Source organism: Falco cherrug, chromosome 9, assembly GCF_023634085.1.
Source record: "Falco cherrug isolate bFalChe1 chromosome 9, bFalChe1.pri, whole genome shotgun sequence".
NCBI classification, from domain to species: domain Eukaryota; kingdom Metazoa; phylum Chordata; class Aves; order Falconiformes; family Falconidae; genus Falco; species Falco cherrug.
The window spans coordinates 17,720,566-17,747,348 of NC_073705.1; the positions used below are offsets into that span (position 1 = coordinate 17,720,566).

General features: G+C 48.6%; 1 protein-coding gene, 2 long non-coding RNA genes and 1 pseudogene across 14 annotated transcripts in view; 1 reads left to right on the forward strand and 3 right to left on the reverse strand.

The window, feature by feature from the left end:
* The window catches only part of LOC129736820 (golgin subfamily A member 2-like), a 430,355-nt gene that overhangs the window by 230,234 nt on the left and 173,338 nt on the right, over positions 1-26,783 (reverse strand). The window lies entirely within an intron of this gene.
* Positions 3,341-7,436, reverse strand: LOC129736845 (uncharacterized). The gene is made up of 4 exons (XR_008733945.1): positions 7,239-7,436; positions 5,537-5,659; positions 3,601-3,705; positions 3,341-3,502 (listed from the first exon to the last, which is right to left on the reverse strand). It is a non-coding gene; the product is annotated as an uncharacterized LOC129736845 (long non-coding RNA).
* Positions 16,772-20,530, reverse strand: LOC129736847 (uncharacterized). 2 transcript variants are annotated; one of them, XR_008733948.1, is made up of 3 exons: positions 20,332-20,530; positions 18,709-18,831; positions 16,772-16,876 (listed from the first exon to the last, which is right to left on the reverse strand). It is a non-coding gene; the product is annotated as an uncharacterized LOC129736847 (long non-coding RNA). The 2 variants fall into 2 exon arrangements; XR_008733947.1 differs by lacking the exon at positions 20,332-20,530 and adding an exon at positions 19,788-19,902.
* Positions 21,498-24,046, forward strand: LOC129736837 (DNA repair protein SWI5 homolog; annotated as a pseudogene).

Consider the following 26,783-nt stretch of genomic DNA (forward strand, 5'->3'; position numbering starts at 1 on the left):
GCCTTACGTCTCCTATGCCTTTTTGTCCTGTATTCAGCGTTTAGCTGAGTGTGACATAAATCAGGTCACGGGCACCCAGCTACACACAACCTTTGCCTTGTCGCAATTCACAAGCAAAAAAGAGGAGGATAGAGAACGTCTGAAGAGATATACAGGAGAGGAAAATAGGGAATGGCTGACCTAACGAGAGATGAGAGAACAGCTAGGTATTGTGAAGGAGAGGAGGAAAGATGAACACGGTTATCTAGTGACAAATAGGTGTCTGCATGCGTGTAGCGGTACATAGCTATGCAACTGCGTGAATGATTTCTGCCCTGAGCCTGGTGGTACGTGCAGCTGTGGTTTGTGTCCGGGCTCAGAGATGTCAATACGGGCTTCTCTGTTACGGTCAAGTGTCTCTGGTTGCATTAAAAAACCAAACCAAACCAAACCAAACCAAAACAAAAAACACAGTGACTTTAATAAGACTGCAACCTGATCGAATTCCAAGAAATGTGAGATAAGATGAACTTCTGAATTTGTTCATAAGTTGTAATGGAGTGCTACCTATATATGAATGCTAGAACATAGCTCTATTTCAGTGTGACCAGAATTTAGCATGCAACTGCATCAGCATATTGACAGAATACCTTTTGAGTTATTTCTTTTTTTCGTAACCTCTAAACTGGGAACAGCTCAAGGTGAAAAGAGACTGTTCAAATCCTCAGCTGTTGCCTCAGAAGGAATAACGTGTTCTTTGTGTACAGGTGAATTTAACACAGCTGAACATTTGTTTTGGGTTAGAAGTATCTGTCACACCTTCATCCCCACCACCACAACCTTTAAGGTCGGTGGGAAAAGCATTCTGTACTCTGTTGCAGCAGGGAAACTTCAGTTGAGCTGCAGTAGTTTGCGTACGTAACTGCAGCTCCTTTGGTGGAAATGAAGTTGTCGTAGAAGTTAGACTTTAACTTGAGTAACATGCCCTTTGATACCTTGTAAGCGAGAAAGATTGTGTCCTGACAGCATGCTCTTTCCCACGCTTGTGCCTAGAGTTGTACTTGAAATCAGGTTGCGTGTTAAGTTTAAACCTAATCACACAGATATCTCAAAGTCCACAAAGATACATCACTGCTTAGGGGATTCTTGCAGTATAGCAGGTGCAAAACCCGTTCCAAAGTAACGATCCAGTGAAGCGTTTTCTTTCAGGAACACCATTTTCCCACTTCTCATAGATTATACACCATACAACGTAATATCTCTCCATAAAGTGTCTTGTGGCTAAACCGCATTCTGCAAACTTGTATTAGAAATAGATGTTTGCATTTTCACCTGCCGAAGTTCCCTAAGCTAAAGGATTGTGACCTAGGCAATGCTACGAAGCTCAAAGATCGTGACAACAGTGATGGAGAAGAGTGATTTAACACGTAGTTGATTTATGGTTCATACAGGACTATATCACACTACAAAACCGGTATGAATTCAGAGTTGTGGATGTACTGCATGTTCAGGTAATAGTTTCTCTACAAATTAAAAAAAAAAAAAGTGACTAAGCTATAAATACTGTATACTCTTATCTTTCCCTATTTTTTAAGCATTTTTTTATTTCCCTGTTTGTGTAGTTTTCTATACCTATCTAGATATAAACCACCAACACAAAGCAACCAGAACATTTTGAGAAACTTTTATAGTTAACTTCTGCATTTAATTCCAGTAACAATCTAGAGGTGTCCATTCAGCTGTTTGCTTAGTTCCAAGTCTTCATTGTGTGCTCCCAGGTTCTTTGAAAAGCAGCAATAACAGTCGAGCAGTTATTTAAAGTGAAACTTTGCTCTACGCAACTTCCACTTCCATGCTTTAGAATGGAGGCACAGCGGAACACTCACCCAAGGGCAAGATTTCAAGAGCTCTTAAGTAGGTTTTATCTTTTCATTTTAGGAGAGAAAATGTTTCTTAACAGCTTACATACAGAATTTACAAGTTAAACACAATTTCTCATGCTCATTTATTTGATTAGAAGTTTCTGAAAAATATTTTAATAACACTTCCATAGCTTATTGCATGTTCTTGTAAATAATCATAAACCTGTATGTTGACCTCTGTAGGAAATGCACCGATAACAAGTTTAACATTTTGTGAACCCGACTGAAATGTACGAACGTACACATAAAAGAAGGCTAAAACTGGTAATTAAGTCATGAGACAGAAAACAAAAGAAAAAGGATGACAACTCCATAACATGGTAAAGCAACCTTTTACCAAAAAAAAAAACCAAAAACCCAGCAAAGAAACAAAACCAAAAACCACAAACAGGGGTGAATTGTAGAGAACAGAGACAGTGGGTTGTTTCGACATCGATAACGTGCAGCTGAGAACCTGCAGCAAAGAGTCACATAACTTTGAGGGAGCACGAGAAGACACCAGCATGAGACAGAAAGAAAGGAGGGATGTGATCTCACCTGTAGAAGGCAAGTGAACAGCAGAGAGTGGCCTGTCGCAGCACTCTCCAAAGGAGCCAGCTGCAGCCAGGTCTTTTACCATCACACTCTCCATGGCAGTCCCTCTGCTGCCTTCTAGTCTCGCCTCATCCAGGGCACGCTCACCCTCTCTGCTTCTTCCTCGGCTGCCCAACCGCTTCACAGAACCAGCCACAGCTGCACCTTGTCTACACCAGCCAACCCACCGCCCCTGAAGCCAGCCCACAGCTGTACATTGTCAGTGCTGATTAACCCAGCTTCGTTCCTCTGCAGTAGCCTACAGTGCACAGCGCTAAGGAATGTGTTGTACGAACCTTCCGGGCTGTTCCGCGTCGATTCACCGTCAGTTACAAAAACTGAAGGACATGTCACAGGGCTTACGGCAGGAACTTTTGGGAGATTGGTTGCGGAATCTTTTCAAGTCTCGGGGAACCACCAGATGGTTGCAGGAGTTTACAACACGCGGAGGAATATTGTTATTGGTAATTGTAGTTTTATTGACCATTATTCCCTGTATGCCGAACTGTGTAAGACCTATGATTCAAAAGTAGTTTAACCTCTAATGTTGTTTCTGTTCAAAATAAAGACGGGGGAAGTGTAGAGAGCTTTATGGCCAGTGCTGGAGGCCACGATGCCTGTGAAGGGCCTTGAAGGCTAAAGAAGAGAGAAAGTACGATAAGGTTGGCTGAACGCCTGGAAGGAAGACGGGGTATGAAGCAAGGCCAGAGCGGATGCGCGATGCCACATCTCGGCGGCTGGCTGGCTGAGAACATGAAACCCGCAGAGATAAGAAAGAAGAGAGAAAAAAAACGCAAGAAGTTCAGTGCATTTGCAGCTTAGTAATTGACCAATTATACGTGGCCAAGAAGTGCGTGAACAGTATTGATTAACCAAGGATATTTTAGTATGGGGCGCGTGAACAGCAAACGAGGATATTATAAGCGTGGGTTCTGGACTAATAAAAGGTCTTCTGGTCGAACTCAGGAGTCCACGTCATCATCTCCGCAGGCCACATGCTCCTCCTTCTCGTCTGCCATTGCATGGACCTGCAAGGCCACACCATGAAAGTTAAAACAACGTTCATGGTGCATTCACTCCTGCCTGTGTTTGTCTAAAGCAGCTGTGATGCTGCCCCTGGTGTTACCTGTTCAGAGAGCTGCTGCACCTGCTGCTGCCAAATGCTCCACACCTTCACTTTCTCTACATACTGCTCTCTTTCTGCCTGGAGCTGGTGAACGGACTCCGAGAGCTGTTCAAAACAAAATTAAACACAAAGAAAATCGTATTGGCTAAATAAATTTGGCAGTGACCGCTTCAGGGATAAAGCCTGAAGAAACCAGTGTTAACACAAAGCTCAGGCTGCATTCTTCTGCCACACAAGTTTCTTTACAGACATGAAGATTTGAATGTCATTTCGTACAACCCCTGAGCAACCTGGGTTTCCAGGCCTGCCTTCTCCTCCAGTGCCACCTGCAACTGCTGCTTTGCATCCAGACTCCCTGCCTGATTTGACAACTGCCAACAAAAATCAAAAAGTCATGGCAAAATGTTAACACTCCACTTCTGCATAGCCTTTCCCCTGACAGTAACCTGCCACTTATGATCCATGTTGCAACCCTAAAGTGCTCCGACTCACGGTGATGTCCAATGGAAAAAAAAAAAAAAAAGAAAAAAAGAGGGGGGAAAGGAGATTTCTGTGTTTCACAGCCAAGAAAGCTGAAGTGGCTGAGACGGGAAGGGTCTGCCTCGCGTTAAGACACCAATGGCAGCAGAAGCTCATGCCAACAATCAGCTTTTCTGCCCTATTAGCGCCAAGTGAGCTTCTGAACAGCATTCTCCTGACGCAGGATTTTTACAAGACGGCAACTGGAAAAAGAAATCTGTCATGACATATTGCAATTAAAGATTAGTTTTCAAATGATTTCTGAAACCCCAGGCACAACGGTCCACATAACAGCCAATCAGATCAAAATGTATCTCTCCGTGCCAAGAAAACGAGAGCGGGGAAAAAACTGGGAAAACAAGAAGGAACAGAATTCTCCTTTTTCAGAACAGGACTAAAACTGCAGATGCAGGTAGGCCTGCACTGCAAGACCAAATGCCAGCTCAGCAACAGCACCGGACCACCCATCTTCACCTCACCCTCCAGTGTGAAACCAGCCTCTTTCTCTGAGATCTAACTTAAACTGAGCTTACGAGCATTCACTGAAAATAATCCCCGTGACAAGAGCAAAACCCCAATCAAAATACATGCTTTCTGGTGCTAGACAGGCACACCCAGCACCCTCAGAGCTAACAGTATGTCACGTCACTCGGGTTCTACCGGTACGCAACCTACACGTACAAGGTCCAGCTGGAGGGACTTTCAGCTTTTCACTCTGTCTGCTGGACAGAACGGCTGCTGTATTATCACACAAAAAAAGGAGAAAAGGAATACCAAAGGCAAATCGGAGTGAACTCCGTTCCGTCTTGCGGGTTTCACTGCATCTACCTGGTACCGCTGGTGATTACTATAGTTACGTTTATTGATAAAAGACGCACAGATATGTAGTAAATACGAGTTACTTTATGACAACTGAACTGAAGCAATGGTAGGAAAATAAGCTACCAAAAAGAAGCAAGTGAAACGAAAATCAGAGCTTTGCCACAGCAACAGCGGAAGACAACTCTGGGCTACCAAATTTGACTTCCCTGAGCTTCTATCCCAATTTGATCAAGCCTTACATTTAAATAAACTGCCCAAAAAGCATTTTTTTAAAAAGGCTGGGGTTTTATGTTTGTGCCTGAACACGTTTCTGTGACTTATTGGCATAGTTCCTGCCCTTTCCTCTTCAGAAGCCTGGCAACATGAAGACGCTAAAGCCTGTAAATGCTTGACTCAAAGGATCTGACTTCCTGCCTAAACCTATTTAAACCCAGCACTGGAACTTGCCAGACTGTGCATCCCCTGCGCAAGTTTCATTGCCTGTTGTAAAACGGGTTGGCAGGAGTAACTAGACAGCTTCCTCAGGGCAGCTGTTCAGAAAAACCAAAGAGCAAGGAGGCAGCAAATGAGCTGGGACAAAGACCGAGGCACTCACATTCTCTGGAGGCTGCTGGTCATCGCCCGTGGGAGTCTCGGGCCGACCGTCGTCTTTAGTTTTGCGTTTTTTCTTAGCTCCTGCAGCTGCTCCAGGGCTCTTCTTCTGCTGATACTCCTTCAGCTGTGAAAAATAATAATAATAATGATCTGAAATCCAAACAGAATATGCCTTCCGTGAGAATGATGTCAACCCCCCAGCCCCAACTCCACTGGCTAAAAAGACCAAGAGAAATGCTCTTCAATGAGTTTGTCGCTCCGGCGGAAGAAAAATAAAAATCAAAACACGTCCAGAAAAGGCTAACCTAAGATCTAATGTGATGAGTGTTCAACTTTTGTATACAGCTAAGAGTTTTTGGGAAACGACTTGATACTCCATCCTGCAACTACAAGGAGATGAAAAGAAGTATCTTGGGGTGGAGTATTTTTAGGGTTCTAACTAAGAGCATTAAGGAAAAATGAATAAAGGGCAATTAAATCTGAATGTCAAGTGAAACATCAACACCTGACAGTAAGGTCTCCCACTCTGTGAAACACTTTGAGAAGGAACATTACAGTCCTTACAGACAAATGCCATGTTAATACAAGCAGCGCAGTCACTGTGAACTAAGGGGAGAAGCAACCTACAACGGATTTTTCAATCGCACCCGCTTCACCCCGGAGAAGCTAGTCTGATAAGCCATTCGCTTGAATTCGGCTGGGTCTTCCGAGCCGAATCGTTCGTGCTCCAGCAGGGTGAAGCCCCCAGGCAAGCGAGCCCCAGGCAGTTCGGTCAACTGCCCGTTTCCCCAGCCCGCAGCCCGCCCTCCGCCCCCCCGCCGGGCCGGGCCGGGCCGCGCCTCGGCCTCCAGGTGGGGAAAGAAGGACCCGTTATTGGCAGAACTCCAAAACGGAAGCCCGAACCGCTCCAGGACACTTTCCCCTCGCAAGGACTTTCACATACGCCGCCCACGCCGCGGCCGGGGAAATAAGTAACATGAGACCAAAAAAACCCAAAAAAGGGTGTGGGGGAGGCCAGGGGGAGGGAAAACCGCCAAACCGAACCCGGCAGATCCACGGCACCGCCGCCCCTCACCTTCTCCTTGCCCGCCGCCAGCCAGCTCTGCCCGCTGCCGCCCGCCACGGCCGCCCCGCGCCTGCGCCGCCTTAGCTTCGCCCACCAGCGGCGCCAGCAGCCAGGGCCCGCCCAGCCTGCGCTGCCGCCCTGGAGGCCCGGCCCATCGCCGTGCCCCGCCGGGCCCGGCCCACCGCCGGGCCCCGCCTCGTGGCCGGGCTCCAGCGGCTCGGGCTCGTCGGCGGGCCGCGGCTCGTGGCCGGGCTCCACCGGCTCGGGCTCGCCGCCAGGCTGCGGCGGCTCGGGCTCGCGGTCGGGCTGCGGCGGCTCGGGCTCGCCGCCGGGCTGCGGCCCATGTCCGTGCCCCGCCGGGCCCGGCAACTCTGCTTTTGCCTCCTTCTCCTCAGGAGCAGGTGCCACCTTGCAGTGCCTGCTCCCCATGTTGGAGCCCGCACCGCCCGCTGCTCGGGTGACAGCCCGCACCGCCCGCTGCTCGGGTGACAGCCCGCACCGCCCGCTGCTCGGGTGACAGCCCGCACTGCCCGCTGCTCGGGTGACAGCCCGCACCGCCCGCTGCTCGGGTGACAGCCCGCACTGCCCGCTGCTCGGGTGACACCTGGCTGCCCGGCGTGCCCCACCCAGAGCTCACCTGCAGCTTCCCGGAGACGTTTGTTCCCCGGCGCTGACGGCACAGTGGGCCCTGTCGCTGGGAGACTCCACTTCCCAGCGTGCCCCGCGGCGCGCCCGCGCCTGCCGCTCCCGGCCGGCCCCGCGCGCACCCGGCCGGCCCGGCGGGAGGCGGCAGCCCTGGCCGAGCGGGTCCCGCCGAGCGCGGGTCGCAGCGCGCCCGCCCCGCCGCGGCCCGGGCCCGGCCGGTAGGAGCCGGGTCCCCGTGTTACAGATTTGCTAACGGTTACAATTAACTAACCTTATTTGATTTTATAAAATCATTTTCATAGAACTGTAGAGGAATAAGAAATATATTTTAGTGGAACTAGCAGCTGCACAACACAAGCTGCTGTGGAATCCTCTGTACAGCCCTGTACCACGGCCAAGGACTGAGAGCAACCGAATGAAACAGCTCGTAGCTACCTGCCAAGAAACCGTGAACTTTAATAATAGTGATATAAAGAAATGGCATGGAATGGGGACAGTCAGTTACGGGTAAATATATTTACACAAAGAATGTAGGTCTAGTAATTAGGACTCACTCACGCACCCGGCCGTCCATAAAGAAGTGTCTGCTTATCTCCCTCACATCGGGGTCGGCAAGTTTTTCATTCCGAGATTTCGGTACCAGCCGCTCCCCGCCCCCGCCGCGGGCCGTGCCTGCGCTGAGGCGGCGCGGCCCGGCCCCTGACGCGGCGCCGCTCTGCTCTGCCAGGGCCTCCGGTGGCGGCCGGCGGAGCGGCGCGGCCGGCTGCAGGTCCGCGGTGAGGCCCTGCGCGGGCTGGGGGGAGCGGGCCCTGCTCCAGGGCTGCCCCGGCCGCCGTCTGTGGCACGGCACGGCACGGCACGGCACGGCACGGCACGGCACGGCCGGGGGTGTGTTTTCTTGGGGCGGAGCTGCCGGCCTCGCCCCCCGGCGCTGCCTCGTCCTGGCAGCGCCTCTGAACACCGAAATTGTGGGGGTTACGGTCTTATTGTCACCTGACGCTGTAAATCTACAAAACGCCGTAGAATATGATGGGGGGCGGGGCAACGTTACAGAAACCCATCAGTCTTTTACCTGAGCTTCCCCCCTCCCTGCCCAGGAGACACGTTTTCCCTTTTTTCTCCTCTTTTATCCACTGACAGACACATCAGAGGATTTTCTGGTTAGTGCCCCCCAGCACCGCAGCATCTTCCCCTGGGCTGAGGTAGCGTGAAACGTCTCCTGTGCTCTACAGATGCCCCGTCCCGCGTCCTGCCGACCTAATGGAACCAGCCAAGAAGCCCTGCAGTATGAAATCGAAGAGCTGAAGCAGAAAGACCTTGCTCTAGACCAGGAAACTGCACAATTCTTGTCCGAGTACGTCCTTGGCCAGCTCAGTGTCCGCTGTGATGCCTCAGTTGGTTTTGTTTAAAAAAAAAAATACGGTCTAGGGCTTAGAGCTAAAAGCCGTCCTCTTACGCCACCGCTTTTATCGTGGTGTTGTGCAACGTTGATTACAGCGTTGTTTTGATTTATGGGACCCGTTAAGGGAGAATTCTTTCCACTTTATTTGGTAAAGCAAACCCAGGTTTCACTAGGAGCTGGGACAGGAGCATTTTAACTTTACCCCAGGTGTTGCTGAGGCAAATTACCTGTGAACTGGGAATGAATGGTTTTAACCGTCGTGATGCTATGACACATCATGCTACCAGAAGGCCTTGTTCATGTGAGAATTAAAATTGAGATTGTGGCTTGTATGACCTGCCCGGTTTAGCCCCGGATGAAACGGTTTCCTTGTTTGTTCCATCCCGATCAAGTGTCTATTTCCTGTCTGAAGCGAGTGGGTTAAACGTTGGTGTTCAAGAAGCAGAGGTGTTTCCCAGGCAAGCGAAGGGCCTGGAAAGAGACGGGTGCCGCTTACAGGGTAGCGCAACTGTTTTAACTGTGGTTTCTATGACCTACTGTGGCAGCTGCTTATTAGCAGCTCTTTTGAGATCAAGTTGCTGCTTGGTTTTTAAAGAGAGGGTATCTCTGTGGGTTATTTGTTGCAAAGGAGTGTTATTTTCTAAGGTCATGTGTAGTACAGAGAATGGAAACGGCAGAGCAACAAAGGCTGTTCCCAAAGCTTTTTTGCTTTACCACCACGCCTTTTTTTTTCACTAGCTACAGATTAGAGATACAGATATAAACTGAATTCACCACAGCCTATTCCTGTTCCTACTTGATTCTGAGAATTCGGGTGGGTTGGGGTTTTTTTGTAAGTCGATGCGGCAAAAAAAACCCCACTCAAAATGAGGGTCTACTCATTTGTAGCTTTCGTGTTGATGACTTGCAGCAACTGTACTTGCTGCCTTCGGATTCTGCTTTGGATAGTGCCAGGCTTGAGCGTCTCAAATCTCCTTGCTGTGCTGGGTCAGTAGGGGCAACACTCGCCGTGCGGCATTTGTGACCTTTTCTGCTTTTATTGCTACAGAGGCTACAGCCTGGAGGAATTGGAGCAGCACATTTCTCTGCTCGCTCCATGAGTACAATGATATTAAAGATGCTGGGCAGATGCTGCTGGGCAAACTGGGTAAGGAAGGGGAAAACTGTTGATGAACAACTCAGTCAATGTTTTCATGTAGACAGAGAGAGAGAAGGTACTACGCCACGAAGGCAGAGCTTGTTTTAAAGATTCTTGAATTCTAGGGCTTTCATTGCCCAGCCACTTGTGCAGGCACAAACACTTCTGTCGTTATTTTCGCAGGATGTGTTTAGAACCGAACATGCGAAAGAATTGTCATCTACTGCTATTTTAGTCTGTGTTATGTACTGCCAAACTTTGTTCAGTCTTACCAATTTTTGTCAGTTTTGCTCTTCATATACTTTAAAAGAGTGTTGAGACAAGCAGAGAGCGCAGCTGCAAAACCTTAGGTTGGTTCCTTAGCTATGGGAGGTTCTGTGAGAGAGTTAGGGGCTACTGGGAGGAAAACACAACTTTTCTGACTGGTCTGATACTTCTGTAATGAAAATAGCGGTCTTTCTTTTCCAGCTGTTATCCGAGGGGTTACTACAAAGCAGCTCTGCCCTGAATACATACGACCTGGAGCTTAGCGACTAGTATTGAACCTGAAGATTGCCCCGTCCTGCAAAGCTGACACTTACTGGGCCGTGACGGTTTGGTGTGGTATTGGTTCAGAACGGACAGAAGGTGGCCTCAGAAGCTGTGTGTGGAATTGCAACAGCGCGTGCATGAACAGCCTTATTTCCGAGCAGCTTTACAACGTGAAAGCTGTTGAATCTGTCAGCTGTGTCCTGCTTGTGGGAAAGGGATGTAGGACTTTGGATGATTTTGTCTCCTGTCTGATGGGACAGTATTTTTTTTTTTCGTTTGTTGGAAAGGCCGTAATTCAGGTTGATGTGAAGACTCTTCCCGTGGAGACCTTGCTTCTCTCCAGCATCCAGGGGCTGTTTGGTTACTGAATAATAGAGGAAGTGAGGGCATGCAAACGTGCAATGTAATAGCTGCTTTGAAAGAAAAGAAAAAACCCTCGGAAGCAGCAAGGGAAGAAGGCTGAATTTGTGGTGGCTTGGGGGTTGGTTTTGTTTTATGATCACATCTGGGTGAGTCTGGGTATTCTGCATTTTTGTACTTAACTGCTCGGGTAGCTAGAGGTTCTGTATCATTTCTGTGGTGAATGGCAAAAGGTGAAGTTGTATTGAACTGTCCTGTCTGAATAAAGCAGCTGTCACATTTCTCAGGAATTCACTTATTGAAGAGCCTATAAAACAGTGCGTGAACCTGGGAGCAAATTCTTAACCTCTATTCTGAGACAACTGGAACATCTATTACTCAAATGTTTTCTGAGGACTCTCAATGGTGACGGTGTGGCAGCGCTACCCAGTAATGGGTAGGTGCCGAATTACCTTTACTGCTACAGAGGCTACAGCCTGGAGGAACTGGAGCAGCACATTTCGTTCTTGCGGCTAAAACAGGAACAGTCAAAAGTAAGGAGGAAGCGAGTGGTGCGGCAGAGCGGTAATAAGGGGAGCAGCGGCGATGATGAAAATGCTATCGGCAGACGCGTTACAGAGGGGTGGAGGAGAGTGCGCTTGGAAAGTATGAAAGAGGGAGCGCACGCGTTTCCCGTGATATTACAAGATAGACACCCAGGCCAGTATCAGGCATTTCACTGGGAAATGATTAAGGAACTACGGAAAACTGTCACGCAAAATGCACTATATTCTCCTTTTACACAAATTTTGTTAGAGAACGTGATGATGGGTCCGCAGCTAGTGACTCTGCTAGAATGGATCCGTGACAAAGTGCTGGACTTTCCACCTGATGGCACTTTGCAAATTCCTGCCTGGCAAGCAGTCGGCAGGCGATTGTGTGATGCTGCCGTGGAGGGGGACTCCGTGGCAGGCATGTGTTTAGCGCCTTGCTGGCAAATTCTGACTCCTCTTTTGCCAAGCGTGGGCTAATTCTACTAACGGCGCTAAACCAGGGGAGGCTGTAAATCCCCCAGACAGCGCGGCTCTTCTCAACACACCGTCGACGACGGCGATTCCCTCCACACCTCCTCTGCCCCCAGAGCTCCTGTCACTGATTGCAGCGACCCTCACAGCACAGGACCGAGCGCGGGAACAGGACAACTCGGACAATGATTCCATTGACACCGATAAACCTTTGGACCCAGGTCCTATAGACCCGGAAGAGGAGCTAGACCTTTTTCCTCCTCCCCCTGATGCACTGGCTGTATGTTCGGGGAGGGTGAAAGGGGGTCTGAGGGATCAGTGGCAGGAATGCAGGCGGGAAGCGCTTAAGCGAGGGCATTTGGGAGGCGCCATGGCACGTTCACTATTTTGTCAGCCAAATCAACCTGCAGAGTGGCAGCCTGTGCAATACGAGGCTGTTAAAGGGTTAAGCAAAGCCGTGCGGGAAGGGGGGATCCATAACACATTTGCTGTGTCCCTTCTTGGAGTGATGGCAGAGCCTTATACACTCACACCACGTGATTATTGGAAGTCATTGCTTTGTGTGGTACGCACGCCGACGCAGTGCATGTGGTTATCTGGTTTTTGCGAGCTATGTGTAGTGGCCTCGATTGAAAAGCTTAATCGGGGAACTGCTGTGAACTGTGAGCCGTTGGCTGGAGAAAATAATTGTGCCGACCAATCCTGTGACTCAGGCAAGGCATCCCAGGGACAGCTATTTGCAGACGGAGGAGATGGCTACGAAGGCAGTCCGGGTAGGGGGATACGGGAGTCTGGGCGAGCCTCTAGTGCGTCCTTCGCCACGGTCTTGCAGGGTCCTAGAGAGTCATAGACTAACTTTATTGATCGGCTTCAGAATAGTTTGCAACAACAAGTCGAGCATGAGGAAGCTCAAGGGTTGCTTTTAAAACAATTAGCTGTGATAATGCCAATGAAAAGTGAACATGGGCATCGCAGCCCTTGCACAGGCGCAACCCCAACACGTGTCAAATGGTTATAACCCAGAACTCACAGCAGACTGTAACTCCCAGGTTGAGTTCTGGAATGCAGCGTGACACGTTTTGCTTCTCTAATCTCTTCTGTAAGAATAGTGCACGCTCTTAACTGGCTTCGTAAATAAGGCTGCTGGCTTGCTAAAGAAAGTAATGCTACAATACTATTTCTTATTTTTCCTGGCTTATTAACAGGTGTCGCTTCTGTCCGTCGTATGTTGCTACAGAACCGAGTTGCTATTGATTTTTATTATTAGCGCAGGGACAAGGGTGTGAAGGCTTTGATAGGTTGCGTTACGTCAGTCTGAGTGACCACCATGAATCAATCCACAAAAGCATACAAAACTTAAAACAAAGATCCGCAGCAGAGCCAGGGGTGGGAGGCCTTTGGTCTCTTCTCACGGCTGGGAAACTTTGGGCCGTGGATCAAAAGTAGTCCAGGATTTATTATAATCGCCTTAACCCCCGTATTGATGTTTGCCTTACGTCTCCTATGCCTTTTTGTCCTGTATTCAGCGTTTAGCTGAGTGTGACATAAATCAGGTCACGGGCACCCAGCTACACACAACCTTTGCCTTGTCGCAATTCACAAGCAAAAAAGAGGAGGATAGAGAACGTCTGAAGAGATATACAGGAGAGGAAAATAGGGAATGGCTGACCTAACGAGAGATGAGAGAACAGCTAGGTATTGTGAAGGAGAGGAGGAAAGATGAACACGGTTATCTAGTGACAAATAGGTGTCTGCATGCGTGTAGCGGTACATAGCTATGCAACTGCGTGAATGATTTCTGCCCTGAGCCTGGTGGTACGTGCAGCTGTGGTTTGTGTCCGGGCTCAGAGATGTCAATACGGGCTTCTCTGTTACGGTCAAGTGTCTCTGGTTGCATTAAAAAACCAAACCAAACCAAACCAAACCAAAACAAAAAACACAGTGACTTTAATAAGACTGCAACCTGATCGAATTCCAAGAAATGTGAGATAAGATGAACTTCTGAATTTGTTCATAAGTTGTAATGGAGTGCTACCTATATATGAATGCTAGAACATAGCTCTATTTCAGTGTGACCAGAATTTAGCATGCAACTGCATCAGCATATTGACAGAATACCTTTTGAGTTATTTCTTTTTTTCGTAACCTCTAAACTGGGAACAGCTCAAGGTGAAAAGAGACTGTTCAAATCCTCAGCTGTTGCCTCAGAAGGAATAACGTGTTCTTTGTGTACAGGTGAATTTAACACAGCTGAACATTTGTTTTGGGTTAGAAGTATCTGTCACACCTTCATCCCCACCACCACAACCTTTAAGGTCGGTGGGAAAAGCATTCTGTACTCTGTTGCAGCAGGGAAACTTCAGTTGAGCTGCAGTAGTTTGCGTACGTAACTGCAGCTCCTTTGGTGGAAATGAAGTTGTCGTAGAAGTTAGACTTTAACTTGAGTAACATGCCCTTTGATACCTTGTAAGCGAGAAAGATTGTGTCCTGACAGCATGCTCTTTCCCACGCTTGTGCCTAGAGTTGTACTTGAAATCAGGTTGCGTGTTAAGTTTAAACCTAATCACACAGATATCTCAAAGTCCACAAAGATACATCACTGCTTAGGGGATTCTTGCGGTATAGCAAGTGCAAAACCCGTTCCAAAGTAACGATCTAGTGAAGCGTTTTCTTTCAGGAACACCATTTTCCCACTTCTCATAGATTATACACCATACAACGTAATATCTCTCCATAAAGTGTCTTGTGGCTAAACCGCATTCTGCAAACTTGTATTAGAAATAGATGTTTGCATTTTCACCTGCCGAAGTTCCCTAAGCTAAAGGATTGTGACCTAGGCAATGCTACGAAGCTCAAAGATCGTGACAACAGTGATGGAGAAGAGTGATTTAACACGTAGTTGATTTATGGTTCATACAGGACTATATCACACTACAAAACCGGTATGAATTCAGAGTTGTGGATGTACTGCATGTTCAGGTAATAGTTTCTCTACAAATTAAAAAAAAAAAAGTGACTAAGCTATAAATACTGTATACTCTTATCTTTCCCTATTTTTTAAGCATTTTTTTATTTCCCTGTTTGTGTATAGTTTTCTATACCTATCTAGATATAAACCACCAACACAAAGCAACCAGAACATTTTGAGAAACTTTTATAGTTAACTTCTGCATTTAATTCCAGTAACAATCTAGAGGTGTCCATTCAGCTGTTTGCTTAGTTCCAAGTCTTCATTGTGTGCTCCCAGGTTCTTTGAAAAGCAGCAATAACAGTCGAGCAGTTATTTAAAGTGAAACTTTGCTCTACGCAACTTCCACTTCCATGCTTTAGAATGGAGGCACAGCGGAACACTCACCCAAGGGCAAGATTTCAAGAGCTCTTAAGTAGGTTTTATCTTTTCATTTTAGGAGAGAAAATGTTTCTTAACAGCTTACATACAGAATTTACAAGTTAAACACAATTTCTCATGCTCATTTATTTGATTAGAAGTTTCTGAAAAATATTTTAATAACACTTCCATAGCTTATTGCATGTTCTTGTAAATAATCATAAACCTGTATGTTGACCTCTGTAGGAAATGCACCGATAACAAGTTTAACATTTTGTGAACCCGACTGAAATGTACGAACGTACACATAAAAGAAGGCTAAAACTGGTAATTAAGTCATGAGACAGAAAACAAAAGAAAAAGGATGACAACTCCATAACATGGTAAAGCAACCTTTTACCAAAAAAAAAAACCAAAAACCCAGCAAAGAAACAAAACCAAAAACCACAAACAGGGGTGAATTGTAGAGAACAGAGACAGTGGGTTGTTTCGACATCGATAACGTGCAGCTGAGAACCTGCAGCAAAGAGTCACATAACTTTGAGGGAGCACGAGAAGACACCAGCATGAGACAGAAAGAAAGGAGGGATGTGATCTCACCTGTAGAAGGCAAGTGAACAGCAGAGAGTGGCCTGTCGCAGCACTCTCCAAAGGAGCCAGCTGCAGCCAGGTCTTTTACCATCACACTCTCCATGGCAGTCCCTCTGCTGCCTTCTAGTCTCGCCTCATCCAGGGCACGCTCACCCTCTCTGCTTCTTCCTCGGCTGCCCAACCGCTTCACAGAACCAGCCACAGCTGCACCTTGTCTACACCAGCCAACCCACCGCCCCTGAAGCCAGCCCACAGCTGTACATTGTCAGTGCTGATTAACCCAGCTTCGTTCCTCTGCAGTAGCCTACAGTGCACAGCGCTAAGGAATGTGTTGTACGAACCTTCCGGGCTGTTCCGCGTCGATTCACCGTCAGTTACAAAAACTGAAGGACATGTCACAGGGCTTACGGCAGGAACTTTTGGGAGATTGGTTGCGGAATCTTTTCAAGTCTCGGGGAACCACCAGATGGTTGCAGGAGTTTACAACACGCGGAGGAATATTGTTATTGGTAATTGTAGTTTTATTGACCATTATTCCCTGTATGCCGAACTGTGTAAGACCTATGATTCAAAAGTAGTTTAACCTCTAATGTTGTTTCTGTTCAAAATAAAGACGGGGGAAGTGTAGAGAGCTTTATGGCCAGTGCTGGAGGCCACGATGCCTGTGAAGGGCCTTGAAGGCTAAAGAAGAGAGAAAGTACGATAAGGTTGGCTGAACGCCTGGAAGGAAGACGGGGTATGAAGCAAGGCCAGAGCGGATGCGCGATGCCACATCTCGGCGGCTGGCTGGCTGAGAACATGAAACCCGCAGAGATAAGAAAGAAGAGAGAAAAAAAACGCAAGAAGTTCAGTGCATTTGCAGCTTAGTAATTGACCAATTATACGTGGCCAAGAAGTGCGTGAACAGTATTGATTAACCAAGGATATTTTAGTATGGGGCGCGTGAACAGCAAACGAGGATATTATAAGCGTGGGTTCTGGACTAATAAAAGGTCTTCTGGTCGAACTCAGGAGTCCACGTCATCATCTCCGCAGGCCACATGCTCCTCCTTCTCGTCTGCCATTGCATGGACCTGCAAGGCCACACCATGAAAGTTAAAACAACGTTCATGGTGCATTCACTCCTGCCTGTGTTTGTCTAAAGCAGCTGTGATGCTGCCCCTGGTGTTACCTGTTCAGAGAGCTGCTGCACCTGCTGCTGCCAAATGCTCCACACCTTCACTTTCTCTACATACTGCTCTCTTTCTGCCTGGAGCTGGTGAACGGACTCCGAGAGCTGTTCAAAACAAAATTAAACACAAAGAAAATCGTATTGGCTAAATAAATTTGGCAGTGACCGCTTCAGGGATAAAGCCTGAAGAAACCAGTGTTAACACAAAGCTCAGGCTGCATTCTTCTGCCACACAAGTTTCTTTACAGACATGAAGATTTGAATGTCATTTCGTACAACCCCTGAGCAACCTGGGTTTCCAGGCCTGCCTTCTCCTCCAGTGCCACCTGCAACTGCTGCTTTGCATCCAGACTCCCTGCCTGATTTGACAACTGCCAACAAAAATCAAAAAGTCATGGCAAAATGTTAACACTCCACTTCTGCATAGCCTTTCCCCTGACAGTAACCTGCCACTTATGATCCATGTTGCAACCCTAAAGTGCTCCGACTCACGGTGATGTCCAATGGAAAAAAAAAAAAAAAAAGAAAAAAAGAGGGGGGAAAGGAGATTTCTGTGTTTCACAGCCAAGAAAGCTGAAGTGGCTGAGACGGGAAGGGTCTGCCTCGCGTTAAGACACCAATGGCAGCAGAAGCTCATGCCAACAATCAGCTTTTCTGCCCTATTAGCGCCAAGTGAGCTTCTGAACAGCATTCTCCTGACGCAGGATTTTTACAAGACGGCAACTGGAAAAAGAAATCTGTCATGACATATTGCAATTAAAGATTAGTTTTCAAATGATTTCTGAAACCCCAGGCACAACGGTCCACATAACAGCCAATCAGATCAAAATGTATCTCTCCGTGCCAAGAAAACGAGAGCGGGGAAAAAACTGGGAAAACAAGAAGGAACAGAATTCTCCTTTTTCAGAACAGGACTAAAACTGCAGATGCAGGTAGGCCTGCACTGCAAGACCAAATGCCAGCTCAGCAACAGCACCGGACCACCCATCTTCACCTCACCCTCCAGTGTGAAACCAGCCTCTTTCTCTGAGATCTAACTTAAACTGAGCTTACGAGCATTCACTGAAAATAATCCCCGTGACAAGAGCAAAACCCCAATCAAAATACATGCTTTCTGGTGCTAGACAGGCACACCCAGCACCCTCAGAGCTAACAGTATGTCACGTCACTCGGGTTCTACCGGTACGCAACCTACACGTACAAGGTCCAGCTGGAGGGACTTTCAGCTTTTCACTCTGTCTGCTGGACAGAACGGCTGCTGTATTATCACACAAAAAAAGGAGAAAAGGAATACCAAAGGCAAATCGGAGTGAACTCCGTTCCGTCTTGCGGGTTTCACTGCATCTACCTGGTACCGCTGGTGATTACTATAGTTACGTTTATTGATAAAAGACGCACAGATATGTAGTAAATACGAGTTACTTTATGACAACTGAACTGAAGCAATGGTAGGAAAATAAGCTACCAAAAAGAAGCAAGTGAAACGAAAATCAGAGCTTTGCCACAGCAACAGCGGAAGACAACTCTGGGCTACCAAATTTGACTTCCCTGAGCTTCTATCCCAATTTGATCAAGCCTTACATTTAAATAAACTGCCCAAAAAGCATTTTTTTAAAAAGGCTGGGGTTTTATGTTTGTGCCTGAACACGTTTCTGTGGCTTGTTGGCATAGTTCCTGCCCTTTCCTCTTCAGAAGCCTGGCAACGTGAAGACGCTAAAGCCTGTAAATGCTTGACTCAAAGGATCTGACTTCCTGCCTAAACCTATTTAAACCCAGCACTGGAACTTGCCAGACTGTGCATCCCCTGCGCAAGTTTCATTGCCTGTTGTAAAACGGGTTGGCAGGAGTAACTAGACAGCTTCCTCAGGGCAGCTGTTCAGAAAAACCAAAGAGCAAGGAGGCAGCAAATGAGCTGGGACAAAGACCGAGGCACTCACATTCTCTGGAGGCTGCTGGTCATCGCCCGTGGGAGTCTCGGGCCGACCGTCGTCTTTAGTTTTGCGTTTTTTCTTAGCTCCTGCAGCTGCTCCAGGGCTCTTCTTCTGCTGATACTCCTTCAGCTGTGAAAAATAATAATAATAATGATCTGAAATCCAAACAGAATATGCCTTCCGTGAGAATGATGTCAACCCCCCAGCCCCAACTCCACTGGCTAAAAAGACCAAGAGAAATGCTCTTCAATGAGTTTGTCGCTCCGGCGGAAGAAAAATAAAAATCAAAACACGTCCAGAAAAGGCTAACCTAAGATCTAATGTGATGAGTGTTCAACTTTTGTATACAGCTAAGAGTTTTTGGGAAACGACTTGATACTCCATCCTGCAACTACAAGGAGATGAAAAGAAGTATCTTGGGGTGGAGTATTTTTAGGGTTCTAACTAAGAGCATTAAGGAAAAATGAATAAAGGGCAATTAAATCTGAATGTCAAGTGAAACATCAACACCTGACAGTAAGGTCTCCCACTCTGTGAAACACTTTGAGAAGGAACATTACAGTCCTTACAGACAAATGCCATGTTAATACAAGCAGCGCAGTCACTGTGAACTAAGGGGAGAAGCAACCTACAACGGATTTTTCAATCGCACCCGCTTCACCCCGGAGAAGCTAGTCTGATAAGCCATTCGCTTGAATTCGGCTGGGTCTTCCGAGCCGAATCGTTCGTGCTCCAGCAGGGTGAAGCCCCCAGGCAAGCGAGCCCCAGGCAGTTCGGTCAACTGCCCGTTTCCCCAGCCCGCAGCCCGCCCTCCGCCCCCCCGCCGGGCCGGGCCGGGCCGGGCCGCGCCTCGGCCTCCAGGTGGGGAAAGAAGGACCCGTTATTGGCAGAACTCCAAAACGGAAGCCCGAACCGCTCCAGGACACTTTCCCCTCGCAAGGACTTTCACATACGCCGCCCACGCCGCGGCCGGGGAAATAAGTAACATGAGACCAAAAAAACCCAAAAAAGGGTGTGGGGGAGGCCAGGGGGAGGGAAAACCGCCAAACCGAACCCGGCAGATCCACGGCACCGCCGCCCCTCACCTTCTCCTTGCCCGCCGCCAGCCAGCTCTGCCCGCTGCCGCCCGCCACGGCCGCCCCGCGCCTGCGCCGCCTTAGCTTCGCCCACCAGCGGCGCCAGCAGCCAGGGCCCGCCCAGCCTGCGCTGCCGCCCTGGAGGCCCGGCCCATCGCCGTGCCCCGCCGGGCCCGGCCCACCGCCGGGCCCCGCCTCGTGGCCGGGCTCCAGCGGCTCGGGCTCGTCGGCGGGCCGCGGCTCGTGGCCGGGCTCCACCGGCTCGGGCTCGCCGCCAGGCTGCGGCGGCTCGGGCTCGCGGTCGGGCTGCGGCGGCTCGGGCTCGCCGCCGGGCTGCGGCCCATCGCCGTGCCCCGCCGGGCCCGGCAACTCTGCTTTTGCCTCCTTCTCCTCAGGAGCAGGTGCCACCTTGCAGTGCCTGCTCCCCATGTTGGAGCCCGCACCGCCCGCTGCTCGGGTGACAGCCCGCACCGCCCGCTGCTCGGGTGACAGCCCGCACTGCCCGCTGCTCGGGTGACACCTGGCTGCCCGGCGTGCCCCACCCAGAGCTCACCTGCAGCTTCCCGGAGACGTTTGTTCCCCGGCGCTGACGGCACAGTGGGCCCTGTCGCTGGGAGACTCCACTTCCCAGCGTGCCCCGCGGCGCGCCCGCGCCTGCCGCTCCCGGCCGGCCCCGCGCGCACCCGGCCGGCCCGGCGGGAGGCGGCAGCCCTGGCCGAGCGGGTCCCGCCGAGCGCGGGTCGCAGCGCGCCCGCCCCGCCGCGGCCCGGGCCCGGCCGGTAGGAGCCGGGTCCCCGTGTTACAGATTTGCTAACGGTTACAATTAACTAACCTTATTTGATTTTATAAAATCATTTTCATAGAACTGTAGAGGAATAAGAAATATATTTTAGTGGAACTAGCAGCTGCACAACACAAGCTGCTGTGGAATCCTCTGTACAGCCCTGTACCACGGCCAAGGACTGAGAGCAACCGAATGAAACAACTCGTAGCTACCTGCCAAGAAACCGTGAACTTTAATAATAGTGATATAAAGAAATGGCATGGAATGGGGACAGTCAGTTACGGGTAAATATATTTACACAAAGAATGTAGGTCTAGTAATTAGGACTCACTCACGCACCCGGCCGTCCATAAAGAAGTGTCTGCTTATCTCCCTCACATCGGGGTCGGCAAGTTTTTCATTCCGAGATTTCGGTACCAGCCGCTCCCCGCCCCCGCCGCGGGCCGTGCCTGCGCTGAGGCGGCGCGGCCCGGCCCCTGACGCGGCGCCGCTCTGCTCTGCCAGGGCCTCCGGTGGCGGCCGGCGGAGCGGCGCGGCCGGCTGCAGGTCCGCGGTGAGGCCCTGCGCGGGCTGGGGGGAGCGGGCCCTGCTCCAGGGCTGCCCCGGCCGCCGTCTGTGGCACGGCACGGCCCGGCACGGCACGGCACGGCCGGGGGTGTGTTTTCTTGGGGCGGAGCTGCCGGCCTCGCCCCCCGGCGCTGCCTCGTCCTGGCAGCGCCTCTGAACACCGAAATTGTGGGGGTTACGGTCTTATTGTCACCTGACGCTGTAAATCTACAAAACGCCGTAGAATATGATGGGGGGCGGGGCAACGTTACAGAAACCCATCAGTCTTTTACCTGAGCTTCCCCCCTCCCTGCCCAGGAGACACGTTTTCCCTTTTTTCTCCTCTTTTATCCACTGACAGACACATCAGAGGATTTTCTGGTTAGTGCCCCCCAGCACCGCAGCATCTTCCCCTGGGCTGAGGTAGCGTGAAATGTCTCCTGTGCTCTACAGATGCCCCGTCCCGCGTCCTGCCGACCTAATGGAACCAGCCAAGAAGCCCTGCAGTATGAAATCGAAGAGCTGAAGCAGAAAGACCTTGCTCTAGACCAGGAAACTGCACAATTCTTGTCCGAGTACGTCCTTGGCCAGCTCAGTGTCCGCTGTGATGCCTCAGTTGGTTTTGTTTAAAAAAAAAAATACGGTCTAGGGCTTAGAGCTAAAAGCCGTCCTCTTACGCCACCGCTTTTATCGTGGTGTTGTGCAACGTTGATTACAGCGTTGTTTTGATTTATGGGACCCGTTAAGGGAGAATTCTTTCCACTTTATTTGGTAAAGCAAACCCAGGTTTCACTAGGAGCTGGGACAGGAGCATTTTAACTTTACCCCAGGTGTTGCTGAGGCAAATTACCTGTGAACTGGGAATGAATGGTTTTAACCGTCGTGATGCTATGACACATCATGCTACCAGAAGGCCTTGTTCATGTGAGAATTAAAATTGAGATTGTGGCTTGTATGACCTGCCCGGTTTAGCCCCGGATGAAACGGTTTCCTTGTTTGTTCCATCCCGATCAAGTGTCTATTTCCTGTCTGAAGCGAGTGGGTTAAACGTTGGTGTTCAAGAAGCAGAGGTGTTTCCCAGGCAAGCGAAGGGCCTGGAAAGAGACGGGTGCCGCTTACAGGGTAGCGCAACTGTTTTAACTGTGGTTTCTATGACCTACTGTGGCAGCTGCTTATTAGCAGCTCTTTTGAGATCAAGTTGCTGCTTGGTTTTTAAAGAGAGGGTATCTCTGTGGGTTATTTGTTGCAAAGGAGTGTTATTTTCTAAGGTCATGTGTAGTACAGAGAATGGAAACGGCAGAGCAACAAAGGCTGTTCCCAAAGCTTTTTTGCTTTACCACCACGCCTTTTTTTTTCACTAGCTACAGATTAGAGATACAGATATAAACTGAATTCACCACAGCCTATTCCTGTTCCTACTTGATTCTGAGAATTCGGGTGGGTTGGGGTTTTTTTGTAAGTCGATGCGGCAAAAAAAACCCCACTCAAAATGAGGGTCTACTCATTTGTAGCTTTCGTGTTGATGACTTGCAGCAACTGTACTTGCTGCCTTCGGATTCTGCTTTGGATAGTGCCAGGCTTGAGCGTCTCAAATCTCCTTGCTGTGCTGGGTCAGTAGGGGCAACACTCGCCGTGCGGCATTTTTGACCTTTTCTGCTTTTATTGCTACAGAGGCTACAGCCTGGAGGAATTGGAGCAGCACATTTCTCTGCTCGCTCCATGAGTACAATGATATTAAAGATGCTGGGCAGATGCTGCTGGGCAAACTGGGTAAGGAAGGGGAAAACTGTTGATGAACAACTCAGTCAATGTTTTCATGTAGACAGAGAGAGAGAAGGTACTACGCCACGAAGGCAGAGCTTGTTTTAAAGATTCTTGAATTCTAGGGCTTTCATTGCCCAGCCACTTGTGCAGGCACAAACACTTCTGTCGTTATTTTCGCAGGATGTGTTTAGAACCGAACATGCGAAAGAATTGTCATCTACTGCTATTTTAGTCTGTGTTATGTACTGCCAAACTTTGTTCAGTCTTACCAATTTTTGTCAGTTTTGCTCTTCATATACTTTAAAAGAGTGTTGAGACAAGCAGAGAGCGCAGCTGCAAAACCTTAGGTTGGTTCCTTAGCTATGGGAGGTTCTGTGAGAGAGTTAGGGGCTACTGGGAGGAAAACACAACTTTTCTGACTGGTCTGATACTTCTGTAATGAAAATAGCGGTCTTTCTTTTCCAGCTGTTATCCGAGGGGTTACTACAAAGCAGCTCTGCCCTGAATACATACGACCTGGAGCTTAGCGACTAGTATTGAACCTGAAGATTGCCCCGTCCTGCAAAGCTGACACTTACTGGGCCGTGACGGTTTGGTGTGGTATTGGTTCAGAACGGACAGAAGGTGGCCTCAGAAGCTGTGTGTGGAATTGCAACAGCGCGTGCATGAACAGCCTTATTTCCGAGCAGCTTTACAACGTGAAAGCTGTTGAATCTGTCAGCTGTGTCCTGCTTGTGGGAAAGGGATGTAGGACTTTGGATGATTTTGTCTCCTGTCTGATGGGACAGTATTTTTTTTTTTCGTTTGTTGGAAAGGCCGTAATTCAGGTTGATGTGAAGACTCTTCCCGTGGAGACCTTGCTTCTCTCCAGCATCCAGGGGCTGTTTGGTTACTGAATAATAGAGGAAGCGAGGGCATGCAAACGTGCAATGTAATAGCTGCTTTGAAAGAAAAGAAAAAACCCTCGGAAGCAGCAAGGGAAGAAGGCTGAATTTGTGGTGGCTTGGGGGTTGGTTTTGTTTTATGATCACATCTGGGTGAGTCTGGGTATTCTGCATTTTTGTACTTAACTGCTCGGGTAGCTAGAGGTTCTGTATCATTTCTGTGGTGAATGGCAAAAGGTGAAGTTGTATTGAACTGTCCTGTCTGAATAAAGCAGCTGTCACATTTCTCAGGAATTCACTTATTGAAGAGCCTATAAAACAGCGCGTGAACCTGGGAGCAAATTCTTAACCTCTAATCTGAGACAACTGGAACATCTATTACTCAAATGTTTTCTGAGGACTCTCAATGGTGACGGTGTGGCAGCGCTACCCAGTAATGGGTAGGTGCCGAATTACCTTTACTGCTACAGAGGCTACAGCCTGGAGGAACTGGAGCAGCACATTTCGTTCTTGCGGCTAAAACAGGAACAGTCAAAAGTAAGGAGGAAGCGAGTGGTGCGGCAGAGCGGTAATAAGGGGAGCAGCGGCGATGATGAAAATGCTATCGGCAGACGCGTTACAGAGGGGTGGAGGAGAGTGCGCTTGGAAAGTATGAAAGAGGGAGCGCACGCGTTTCCCGTGATATTACAAGATAGACACCCGGGCCAGTATCAGGCATTTCACTGGGAAATGATTAAGGAACTACGGAAAACTGTCACGCAAAATGCACTATATTCTCCTTTTACACAAATTTTGTTAGAGAACGTGATGATGGGTCCGCAGCTAGTGACTCTGCTAGAATGGATCCGTGACAAAGTGCTGGACTTTCCACCTGATGGCACTTTGCAAATTCCTGCCTGGCAAGCAGTCGGCAGGCGATTGTGTGATGCTGCCGTGGAGGGGGACTCTGTGGCAGGCATGTGTTTAGCGCCTTGGTGGCAAATTCTGACTCCTCTTCCGCAGAGTGTGGGCTGATTCTACTAACGGTGCTAAACCAGGGGAGGCTGTAAAACCCCCCGACAGTGCGGCTCTTCTCAACACACCGCCAGCGATGGTGATTCCGTCCACACCTCCTCTGCCCCCAAAGCTCCTGTCACTGATTGCAGCGACCCTCACAGCACAGGACCGAGCGCGGGAACAGGACAACTCGGACAATGATTCCATTGACACCGATAAACCTTTGGACCCAGGTCCTATAGACCCGGAAGAGGAGCTAGACCTTTTTCCTCCTCCCCCTGATGCACTGGCTGTATGTTCGGGGAGGGTGAAAGGGGGTCTGAGGGATCGGTGGCAGCAATGCAGGCGGGAAGCGCTTAAGCGAGGGCATTTGGGAGGCGCCATGGCACGTTCACTATTTTGTCAGCCAAATCAACCTGCAGAGTGGCAGCCTGTGCAATACGAGGCTGTTAAAGGGTTAAGCAAAGCCGTGCGGGAAGGGGGGATCCATAGTACTTTTGCAAATAGGTGTCTGCATGCGTGTAGCGGTACATAGCTATGTAACTGCGTGAATGACCTCAGCCCTGAGCCTGGTTGTACGTGCAGCTGCGGTTTGTGTCCGGGCTCAGAGATGTCAATACGGGCTTCTCTGTTACGGTCAAGTGTCTCTGGTTGCATTAAAAAAACAAAACAAAACAAAACAAAACAAAACAGTGACTTTAATAAGACTGCAACCTGATCGAATTCCAAGAAATGTGAGATAAGATGAACTTCTGAATTTTGTTCATAAGCTGTAATGGAGTGCTACCTATATATGAATGCTAGAACATAACTCTATTTCAGTATGACCGGAATTTAGCATGCAACTGCATCAGCATATTGACAGAATACCTTTTGAGTTATTTCTTTTTTTCATAACCTCTAAACTGGGAACAGCTCAAGGTGAAAAGAGACTGTTCAAATCCTCAGCTGTTGCCTCAGAAGGAATAACGTGTTCTTTGTGTACAGGTGAATTTAACACAGCTGAAAATTTGTTTTGGGTTAGAAGTATCTGTCACACCTTCATCCCCACCACCACAACCTTTAAGGTCGGTGGGAAAAGCATTCTGTACCCTGTTGCAGCGGGGAAACTTCAGTTGAGCTGCAGTAGTTTGTGTACTTAACTGCAGCTCCTTTGGTGGAAATGAAGTTGTCGTAGAAGTTAGACTTTAACTTGAGTAACATACCCTTTGATACCTTGTAAGCGAGAAAGATTGTGTCCTGACAGCATGCTCTTTCCCACGCTTGTGCCTAGAGTTGTACTTGAAATCAGGTTGCGTGTTAAGTTTAAACCTAATCACACAGATATCTCAAAGTCCACAAAGATACATCACTGCTTAGGGGATTCTTGCAGTATAGCAGGTGCAAAACCCGTTCCAAAGTAACGATCTAGTGAAGCGTTTTCTTTCAGGAACACCATTTTCCCACTTCTCATAGGTTATACACCATACAACACAATATCTCTCCATCAAGTCTCTTGTGGCTAAACTGCATTCTGCAAATTTGTGTTAGAAATAGATGCTTGCATTTTCACCTGCCGAAGTTCCCTAAGCTAAAGGATTGTGACCTAGGCAATGCTACGAAGCTCAAAGATCGTGACAACAGCGATGGCGAAGAGTGATTTAACACGTAGTTGATTTATGGTTCATACAGGACTATATCACACTACAAAACCGGTATGAATTCAGAGTTGTGGATGTACTGCATGTTCACGTAATAGTTTCTCTACAATTTTTTTTTTTTTTTAAAAAAGGTGCCTAAGCTATAAATACCGTATACTATTATCTTTCCCTATTTTTTTAAGCATTTTTTTATTTCCCTGTTTGTGTATAGTTTTATCTATCTATCTCTATATAAACAACCAACACAAAGCAACCAGAACATTTTGAGAAACTTTTATAGTTAACTTCTGCATTTAATTCCAGTAACAATCTAGAGGTGTCCATTCAGCTGTTTGCTTAGTTCCAAGCCTTCATTGTGTGCTCCCAGGTTCTTTGAAAAGCAGCAATAACA